The sequence below is a fragment of the Cucurbita pepo genome, chromosome 11 (assembly GCF_057944985.1).
Source record: "Cucurbita pepo subsp. pepo isolate OVF chromosome 11, ASM5794498v1, whole genome shotgun sequence".
Taxonomy (NCBI): domain Eukaryota; kingdom Viridiplantae; phylum Streptophyta; class Magnoliopsida; order Cucurbitales; family Cucurbitaceae; genus Cucurbita; species Cucurbita pepo.
The window spans coordinates 12,720,488-12,732,143 of NC_141808.1; positions in this window are offsets into that span (position 1 = coordinate 12,720,488).

Below are 11,656 nucleotides of genomic sequence, written 5' to 3' on the forward strand. Positions count from 1 at the left end.
ACTGTTAGACAAAATTTGATGGAGTTCCATGCCCATATTTACTGTTTTATTTTTAAATTCTGTTCGGCAAATCTTTCCTCAATCTTCCCTCCTACGTCTTTGTAATTATTTTCATTCTGTAAATAGATTTTCAATTCGGTAAACCTTTTCAATTCTGGAAACAAGATATTACTCTAACCCTATATTTATTTTCATTATGTAAACCGATATTATTGGCCAATTTTAATCGATTGTTTGGCTACCATCTTATAGATTTATAAATCTGCCAACTAAAATTTTATTGATTCTAACATTATGTCCTATCACTCGAAATGCTAACAAAAAATCTAATTAATTGAATATGGGATACGATTATCTAGTAAAATATGAAAAAAGATTTGATCCTAAATTAATTTCTTTTAACCATAACTATATACAAAGGAAAAAAAAATGAGATAGGATTTTACCGTAATAACATACCAAAATCTCTCTAGGTAAATCTGCATCATATCTACTTTGGGTGAAACACATTTTACTTTTTCTTAAATATGACATTTTGTGATATTGTGGGGTCGAGGAAAGAGGATGTGGTTGGGATGAGAGGTTAGTGGAGAGAGGTTGGTAAATTTTATGTTTATTTTTATTTTTAAGTAATCATTTTTAGTTATTTATTTATGGGTTTGTGGGGAAGGGTGGGTAAATTTTATTTTTAATTTTATTTTTAAGTAATCATTTTTAGTTATTTATTTATGAATTATTATTATTATTATTATTTTGACATATATATATTTTTTTATATAATTTTTTTTATTTTTTTATTTTTTTATTTATTATTATTATTATTATTATTATTTGGCTATTATAACCGTGGCTTATAATTTTTGTGCTTTAGAATCAGGATAATGTGGAGGAAGAGAGATTTTCTCAAGGTTTTCATGCAAACTTTGCATGCAACTTATTACTCTATTTTGACACTCAAAATTCTACTCAAATTGGTGGGATTAAGTTAACCAAATTTTGACACTCAAAATTCTACTCAAATTGGTGGGATTAAGTTAACCAAATTTTGACACTCAAAATTTCATTCAAATTTGATGCATGTTTGGTTAAACCAAATTTGGACGCTCAATATTCCACTAACTCAAGCATGTACTTTTCATTAGGTAAAGTCAACCTTTTGACTTTCTTTATTTTAATTCAACAATTAATTTAAATAATTAATTTCAAATCAAAATAATATTAAATGATTAAATAAATAATTTAATTAATATTTTACATTAAATAAAATGTCAATCCCAATGAATTCGGCACATATTAATTATGAATCCCTATTCATAATTAAAATATTTAAATCTTATTTAAATATCTCCAATTCTCTCTTTTTGTTTAATTCATATTTAAAACAAAATGCGGTTAAATATATTGTATATATTTAGCTGTATACCCTAATTTGAATTCGAACACTTCAAACTCACTCGTCACACTGTTCTAAGGTTTAGTCCGATATGAGCTAGCAGGGGGACCTAATAGACCTATAGATCATGGGCTCCAACAATCCTAGATTAACCGGCTAAACTCATTAACCTTGTTAACCAACATTCGTTAACTACGAGGACACTCAACTATAGTCTAGTAGTTGCACTCCCCTCACTATAGATATATTTCTGTCATTTGTTATAACCATGATTAGTAAGTCGATCCTTCACAGGTTGTTTGTAACTAGAGCTAGGTTAATTTACCATTTTACCCCTAAAGTTACTTCTTGGTCCTTAAGTCCCACTGATCCTCTAATGAACAATTGGTTTGTGGTCCAATCACTAAACCGAATCCCTCTCGGGCCAGTGAGAGGGTGGGGTCCCTTATTCAAGACTTGGAGTTAGTACTTAAGGGAACAACCTCTCTACTATCCCTAAAAGCGGGTAGGAGTGAGTCCCCAACTATTCACCCAATCTTACCCCTGAAATGGGAGGCTTATTGAGTCGGCGAACTCGGGCCACTCTAACCCATGCAAATCTAAGGATAATTCCAAATAAACAGGAGTTCATAGTTAGCTCAGGATTAAGATTGAGTTACCTAGGTCATCAAATGAAAAAAATTAGTCTCAACAGTAAATGACATTATAAAGTGAGAGTGGTTTTCTTCATGGTCCGATCTTATGCAATACTCATTGCATAGGATGCCCCCACTCACATGTCTCCACATGTACAATTTAGTGATCACATTGTTTATTATATACAAAACTGGGCCGCATCCATAGTGTCCCCAGAATAAGGTACTCAGTCTTATCCCTGTACTGTAGATAATTTTGACTTTATACTTGAACTTGATCCGCTCTTATGTCTCTACATATATTTCAAGTAATCATACTATAGCCATAGTGTTCTTAGTTTATTGAATTTATATTAATGATTGTAACATTCACTTTATTCAATAACAATCTTTACTGAATAAACATCAATAATAATTTTATTGAAAATAGAATATGTATTTGTTTACAAACTAGGAGTTTTAGAACATAAAACCCAACAAACTCCCACTTGGACTAAAACTCTAGTGGGGTTTTATAATGTTGAGTAGACAGAAAGACATAAGTACAATGAACTAGGGCATCACATACCCATGCATTTTCTCCCACTTGCTCTAGATTACATAACTCATAGTCCTAGACTCACTAGGTGCCCTTCAAACACTTTAGCTGTGGGGGGCTTTGTAAATGGATCAACAATATTGTGCTCAGAAGCTATCTGTGTGACGATCACATTTCTCGTTGCACAATCTCCCTTGTGAGATGATATTTGCGCTCAATATGTTTTCCTCGCTTATGGCTTCTTGGTTCTTTAGAATTTGCAATTGCTCCACTATTATCACAATAAAGAGTTATAGGCAAATGCATATTTGGAACGACTTCCAAATCAGTTAAGAACTTCCTAAGCCATACTGATTCTTTCGCTGCTTCACAAGCAGCAACATACTCAGCTTCCATGGTGGAATCAGCAATGCAACCTTACTTTATGCTTCTCCATATTATTGCTCCTCTATTCATAGTGAAAATAGATCCCGATGTCGATTTGTCGAATCGATATCGGTCTGAAAATTTGAGTCAGTGTATCCTGTAAGGATCAGATTCTTAGCGCCGTACATTAGCATATAGTCCCTCGTTCTGCTGAGATACTTGAGGATATTTTTAACGACAGTCCAATGAACATGTTCCGGATTGGACTGATATCTGCTGACAATTCCCACAACATAGCATATGTCGGGTCAAGTACACAACATGGCATATCAGACTACCGACTGCTGATACATAGAGAATATGTCTCATATCCTCAATTTCTTGAGGTGTCTTAGTGTTGCTTCTTGGCCCTTAATCTCAAATTAATTAATTTTAATTAATTAATTAATGTTTTGATGATAACAAACCTACCTTCAATTATTAACCATTCTCAGTATTTTGTCCACAGTGTAAGGTTTGGAATAACGATTTCAACGTCTTTTTTGGTTCACTCAAATTAGAGATAAAACGAAGAAGTTTCAGTCAAAACAAGATACTCGACGTGATGATATGGCGGCAAAATTGACATCATGGACCAATCAAATTCAAAACAGGATACCTGATGTGATGATGTGGTGACAAAATTGATATTATGGACGAGCGGCAAAATTGACATCATAGACCAATCGAATTATGACATTTATAAATTTGGTAGAGTAACAAATGATGGAGTTTTCAATTACATTTATAAAAGTTTTCGATTACTTTTAAATGGAAAAAAATTATAATGATTTCATTTACATTTATGAAAACTAGTTGTTACTTTTAAATGAAAAAAAAATTATAATGATTTCATTTACATTTATAAAAACTAGTTATTACTTTTAAATGGAAAGAAATTATAATTATAATGATTTGATTTACTTTATGAAAAAAAAACTAATTTTGAGAAAGAAAATTATTTAAATTACAAAAAAATCATGTGAAATCTATGAAAACTAGTTTTGAGAAAGAAAATTATTTAAATTACAAAATGATTTCAATTACATTTATAATTGAATTTATAATACTTTTCAATTACCTACCTGATTTTCATTAACATTTTTTTATTATATTATTACATGGTATATATATATATATATATATATATATATATATATGAAACATGTGGTTTATAATTTTTTACGATAAATTTAAAAATAAATAAATATTATTTTTTGTGGTCCACGTTTGTTCATGTTTTAGTGGTCGGTATCAATTCCCTTCCTATTTTTCAGAACACAACCCACACAGAACATTTCACAATACACAAATTCGATCATTTCCTCTATCTAAACTTTTTTTTAAAAGCCTCTATGATTGCTCTCTCCAAGTTTTCAATTTTATTTCTGGTTTATCTTATTCGGAGAGAGATGTCTATTGTAGGGTGAGAAAATTGTAAATCTATAGTTTGTAGGGTGAGAAAATTGTAAATCTATAGTTTATCTTATTTTGAGACAGAGGTCTATTGTAGTGTGAGAAAATTGTAAATCTACTCTTTCAGAGTGGCCGGTAAATGAAATTGTTATTATTTTTTTTTTCATTTAAAAGTAACAACTAGTTTTCATAAATGTAAATGAAATCATTATAATTTCTTTCCATTTAAAAGTAACCGAAAACTTTTATAAATGTAATTGAAAACTCCACCATTTGTTACTCTACAAAATTTATAAATGTCATACTTCGATTGGTCTATGATGTCAATTTTGCCGTTGGTCCATGATATCAATTTTGTCACCACATTATCACGTCAGGTATCTTGTTTTGAATTTGATTGGTCCATAATGTCAATTTTGCCACCACATCATCACGTCGAGTATCTTGCTTTGATTGAAACTTGTTCGTTTTATCTCTAATTTGAGTGAACCAAAAAAGACGTTGAAATCGTTATTCCAAACCTTACCCTGTGGACAAAATACTGAGAATAGTTAATAATTAAAGGTAGGTTTGTTATCATCGAAACATTAATTAATTAATTAATTAAAATTAATTAATTTAAATTAATTAATTTGAGATTAAGGGCCAAAAAGCCAACCATCTCACACTTTTGATGATGACAAACTATTTCAAGAAAAATAGTATGAAATCTGTAAAACCATAAAACTTAAAAGATGCACATGTCCAAATAATAATATTCATCAATTATGATAGACATTCTAATATAATATCATAAATTTGAAATTCACTCAAATCCATATTCTCCGCCTATATTAGTGTGTCAATGAATTATGAAATAACACAATAACAAAGTGATTCATTAATTATAAAATAACAACGAAATGATTCATTAATTATAAAATAAGAAATTTAGAACATATTTTTCCTAATTTTCTCCCCTTTGTAATCATAAAAAAGAACAATAATACAATAATGAAAGAATGACATGCTCCCCTAAGAACATGCCTATAATTAAGATTATAAAATTCAAGATATATCACACGGATTAATACCAAACTCAAATTCAAGATATATCACACCGAATAATATCAAGCTCAAGCCTATTTTTGCAAAAAAATTCTTCATTTAACTACTTGGTAAAAATATCTGCTAATTGATTATCAGAGTTTACAAAATCAAGAATAATATGTCCATTTTGCACATGCTCTCTAATAAAATGATGTCTAATGTCAATATGTTTAGTTCTAGAATGATGAATAGGATTTTTGGTTAAATTAATAGCACTGTGTTATCACAAAAGATAGGCACGCTATCAAATTTTAATCCAAAATCACAAAGAGTTTGTTTCATCCAAAGAATTTGAGCACAACAACTAGCAACCGCAATATATTCCGCTTCCGTAAAGGCAACAGAATTTTGCTTTTTACTAAACCAAGAAACTAATGAACTACCAAGAAATTGACAAGTTCCGCTAGTACTTTTACGATCAAGTAAACTTCGTGCAAAATCCACATCAGAATATCCTACCAATTTAAACTCAACATTTCTAGGATACCACACTCCTAAATTAATAGTCCCAAGCAAATATTTAAATATTCTTTTAACGGCATGTAGATGAGATTCCTTAGGACAAGATTGAAACCTAGCACAAAAACATACACTAAACATAATATAAGGTTACTAGCAGTCAAGTAAAGTAAAGATCCAATCATACCTCGATAAGATTTTATATCTACACATTTACCTTTTTCATCCTTATCAAGCTTGGTAGATATGCTCATTGGAGTTTTTGCAATCTTACATTCATTGAACTTGAACCTTTTGAGTAAATCCTTGACGTACTTCTCTTGATTTAGGAAGATACCATCTTTCTGTTGTTTGATTTGACGTCCAAGAAAGAAACTGAGCTCTCCCATCATACTCATCTCAAACTCATTATGCATACATTTAGAAAAATCTTCCCAAAAAGAAGGATCAGTAGAAAAAAATATAATATCATCAACGTATATTTGCACTAATAGCATATCTTTTTCTTTAATTTTAATAAAGAGAGTAGTGTTGAGCTTACCCATTTTGAAATCATTCTCAATAATAAAATTACTAAGTCTATTGTACCAAGCTCTAAGAGCTTGTTTTAAGTCATAAAGAGCCGTTTTCAACTTATAGACATGATGTGGAAAATCAAAATTTTCAAATCGAGGAGGTTGTTTTACATAAACGTCTTCCATAATATAACCATTTAAGAATGCACTTTTCACATCCATTTGATATAATATAAAATTTTTGTGAGAAGCAAATGCAAGTAAGATTCTAATAGCTTCTAATCTAGCAACGAGTGCAAAAGTTTCTTCATAGTCTATACCTTCCTCTTGACAATAACCTTGAGCTACAAGTCTAGCTTTATTTCTAATGATACTCCAATTTTCATCAATTTTATTTCTAAAACCCCATTTGGTTCGAATAATGGAAATATTAGAGGGTATAGGGACTAATTTCCAAACTTTATTCCTTTCAAATTGATTCAGTTATGCTAAAATCCAAAACTCATCATTTTCGGTATCCTTAAGACTTTTTGGTTCAATTTGAGAAACAAAAGCAAGATTATTAAATAAATTAATAGAGAAACGAGTTTTCACACCTTGTTCGGGATCATCAATAATCAAGTCTTTGGGATGAGATGAGGCATACCTCCATACTTTTGGCACTGATGAAGAACTTTCTTCCTTCTTTTCATTTAAAGCTCACTTCTTCTTTACTTGAAAGAGTTTCCTTTCCTTTGTCACTTACAGGTAAATCTCCAAAATTTCTTTCTAAATCATCCCTTTCTTGTTGTCGCCAAAAGTTACTAAGCCGCCATCCTTTTTGGAAAGATTCACAAACTTGGATTGGTTTCCCGTCATGTGTCTTGAGAAACCACTCATTTTCTTCATCATCTTTGTCACTATGAGCCATGATGCAAAAATTTGCGACTTCTACGTCACTTGCACTTTCATCACTAACATCCCAAGTAGCCTTCATTGCTTTCTTCCTGGATTTCTTAGATAATTTGAGGAGAATCCGATCTTATATGACCCGACTTTTTACATTCATAACATATTATCTCATCATGTTTGCTCTTCTCACCTTTTTGGTTGGTGAAATATTTTCTAAATTGTTTCTTTCTTTTGATGAAATTTTTACACTTACGTGTGAAGTAGGCAACATCATCTTCATCAAGGGCTTCATCATCGTCGGAGTCAACTTCTGATGTGATGGACTTTAGGGCTATAGTTTTCTTCTTTTTGGATTCCTCTTCTATGCGCTCCTCCTCTTCCATGCGCTCCTTCATGGTAATCTCATGCGTCATGAGAGAACCAACAAGTTCATCCAAAGGAAGCTTTGTGAGATCCTTTGCTTCTTGAATTGCCGTCACTTTTGCTTCCCAACTTTTAGGTAAAGACCCAAGAATTTTCATGACATTTTCGGAAGTAGAATATACTTTTCCAAGATTTTTCAAACATTTAGAATATTCGTAAATCTAGTGAACATATCACTTATAGATTCATTTGCATCCATTTTAAATAGTTCATAATTATGAACTAACATGCTGATCTTTGTTTAACTTGATTTGTTCCCTCATGAGTTACTTCAAAAGTTTTCAAATTTTCATAGGCTGAAGAATCACATAGATATTCTATTAAATTCATCATTACTTAGGACACAATAGAGACAGTTTATAGCACTAGCATTAAAAGAACATTTTTTCATATCATGCTCATCAAATTCATCTTCCATTTTAAGCTACTCAATATTATTAACAATTTTTTTATGGGAATACAAGGGTCTTTACTAACATTTAACCATAATTGATAATCCTCCATTTTAAGCTACTCAATATTATTAACAATTTTTTTTATGGGAATATAAGGATCTTTACTAACATTTAACCATAATTGATAATTATTGCAAATAAATTTTCATTCTAGCTTTCCAATATGTATAATTAGATCCATCAAAATAAGGAGGTCCAGAAGTTGATTGTCTTTCACAAAAATCGTTTTTAACACGTAGATTCGCCATAATCTCTAAAAATAAAGTTTAGAAAAACACGCAGGGCATAACGATCGTTGTCCTGCCATTTGGATGTACGCATCCGTACCCTCGTGATGGGATAGGGGTATCCCCCCAAATGCATGATCACACAATATGCATGAGGTCCCACTAGTCCTACCGTCATCATTTAATGAACATAACCCCGTGTCACGTTTTCATGCTTACATGTCATTCTCATTCTCATTTCGTTACATATCATACATATTCCTAGCGGGGTTATGTATCATGCAATTTACCGTATTTCATGTCATACAATTCATTCAGTTACATTCAGATACTCATACAACAAGCCATAATCGTTCAAGGACCACACATCGTTACATGCATTACACATCACATCAGACTAAAATCATACATTCACGTTCACATAACTACGTACTTAAGCACAATAAGCTAGCATACAATGCATCATTTCATAAACAAGTCATAACGTAAACACTTCATAGTCATATCGTTCTCTAACTTACCATAGCCTTAACGTTCTTATACCTATCACGGACATATCATTACGTAACGTACCTTAGTCATATCATCACCAGAATGTATCCTAACGCCATCGTTCTATCAATGTATCACAAACCTATCCCTTTCTACCCATAACCTAACCGTATTCTTTCATCAATCTGTCCTATCCATAGCACTCCAGTGTGTAACCTAACCTTAACGTTTCATGAACGTATCTTACTCCTATCGTTACATTTCGTTTTGTGCATCCTTCTCGTATCCTATCTCAAACATCTCCTAGAGCACATCGTACCATAATTATTATCATACAATCCACATATTATAACATAACATAACATATAGAAAGCATATCAATCCACAAACAATTCACACATATCAATATATATGACACGTGCAGAACCACAGGGCACGTGTCAACATCAAATATAACCATGCCGATAGTAAGGTCACTTACCTGGCTCGCTTAAGTCATTGTCACAAATATATCTTTAATGAAAGTTTGATTCCGCCCTTTGAAATCCGAGTCAACCTATATGAACTCATGACATTAGTTTCAAGTTTGAACTCTATAAAATTATTTCCCTAATTTACATTGGCCATCTTAAAATTATGATTTTTTCTGTTAGAAAAAATTTAAAATTATGATTTTTTCTGTTAGAAAAAATTTAAAGAAGCTCACTCCCCTCTTATAGAAATTTTGTTCTTTCTGTTAGACAAAATTTAAAGGAGCTAAAGGAGCTCACTGCCCTCTGATATTTCCTTTTATTGTTAAATACTGTTTAACAGATCTTTCCTCAATCTCCCTCTCTCCCTCATTTTTTTTCATTTTGTAAATAGGTTTTTCAATTGTGTAAACAAATATTACTCGCGAATTTTAAGTACAGGCTTAAGATATTTTAGTTTATAGATCTGCCACCTAAAATTTTATTGAATCTAACAAATTTTATTGAATCTAACCTTATAACCTTATTTGGTATAACTAAAATGCTAGAAAAAATCTAATAATTCTATATGGGATCTAATTATTACAGACGGTAACATAGGAAGAAGATTTGATCCTAAATTAATTTCTTATAACCATAACTAAATTAATTTCTTATAACCATAACCGTAATGGAAAAGGAAATCTGAGATAGGATTTTACCGTAATAATTGACAAACTCTAAATCTCCAATCCATTGAAAGCCATTTAACTTCTCAAAACTATCCATGCTTGTTTTTCTGTTTCTTTCTTTTTTTTATAGTTGGGGTAAGATGGGTCGATGAGAGATAATTGTGAGAAGTGATGAGAGGTTAGTGGAGAGAGGTGGGGAAAGATTTTTTTTTTTAAATTTTAATTAATTAATTAATTAATTTATTATTATTATTATTATTTTAACTATTTTTTTTATTTGTTTATTTCTTTATTTATTTTTGGGCTATTACATTATATCCCTCTAAAACCTCTAAAAGAAACTTTGGTCCCCAAAGTGCTTTAATCTTGGAATAACTCGAGTCCCTATTCTAAGAGTTCTTTGTCAAGTCTTCAAGTACCACTAAGTAAAAATTCTTAACAAGTATACCCTAATCCGTATGAGTCATAAACATTTATTTGCATGCATAAAACTTTCATAAGCCTATCACTTTGTATTCATAAAATCTTTGATTCCTTGTAAAGTTTTTGTCACATAGTTAGGTATTTTAAATCTTAATTCATACTCCAAAAGGGTCTTTTGGTCATTTACCCCCAAATCTTGGTTTAATTCTTCAACATATTCCAATGGCCTTGTAACTTTGTGTAATCCCTTTACACCATGTCATAAGGCTCCTCATCAAATTTCATGTCATTTAGAGGTCACTTTGGTCGTAAACTAGTGGTACATAATTATAGGGTATTTTAGTCATTTTACACCTACAGTTGGTTTAGCCCATTATCATAACCTAATGGTTACCAAATTTCGTACATAACTTTATCATGCCATATTGAGTCTTATTCTAAAATTTCATGGACAACATAATTCATCTAAGGTTTGTGGCTCAGACACTTCATTGAAATAAATGTTCGCGTATACAATAAGGTTGGCAAACTTACTCAATCTGAATAGTTTCTCACTTTTTTTTTTCAATCTAATAGTTTTACTAGTTTTAGTTTCTGCTTTACATTGTTCTCCAAATCAAATTCTCTAAACCTAGCTAAAGGTTCACTCATTGACCTTTCTGTCCATACATTCTCAAAACCTCATTTTTAAATATCCAAAATGGCATTTTCTTTTGAACCAAGTTTTTTTTTCTCTCTCTCCCTATCATTAAAGAAATACAAAGAAAAATTTCGGGTTAGAAACATTCTCCAGAATTTCTCTTGAGATTTGAACCCATAGCTGATGGTAGAACTAGGATAGATATTTTCTGTTTCCTACTCACACGCGCTCATATCTTTGCTTCTCGATCCATCTCTAATTTTAATCTTCCTCCCCAATAAGATATTACGGTGCTGATGTAGACCAAAATTTCGTTACAGTCCAATTCTGATCGGTAATAGATACCGGGGCTTTGCAATATTTGATTGATCATAATTCTGTATAGTCCATCTACTATAGGAGTTCCTCGGGAATTCATTAGAGGAATGTTTTCAATTAAAATTGTTCGTTCTCTATATTTTTAATAATTAAAAAGAAAGAAAGAATTGTTTTCCTTTCCTCATTATTGTTTGTG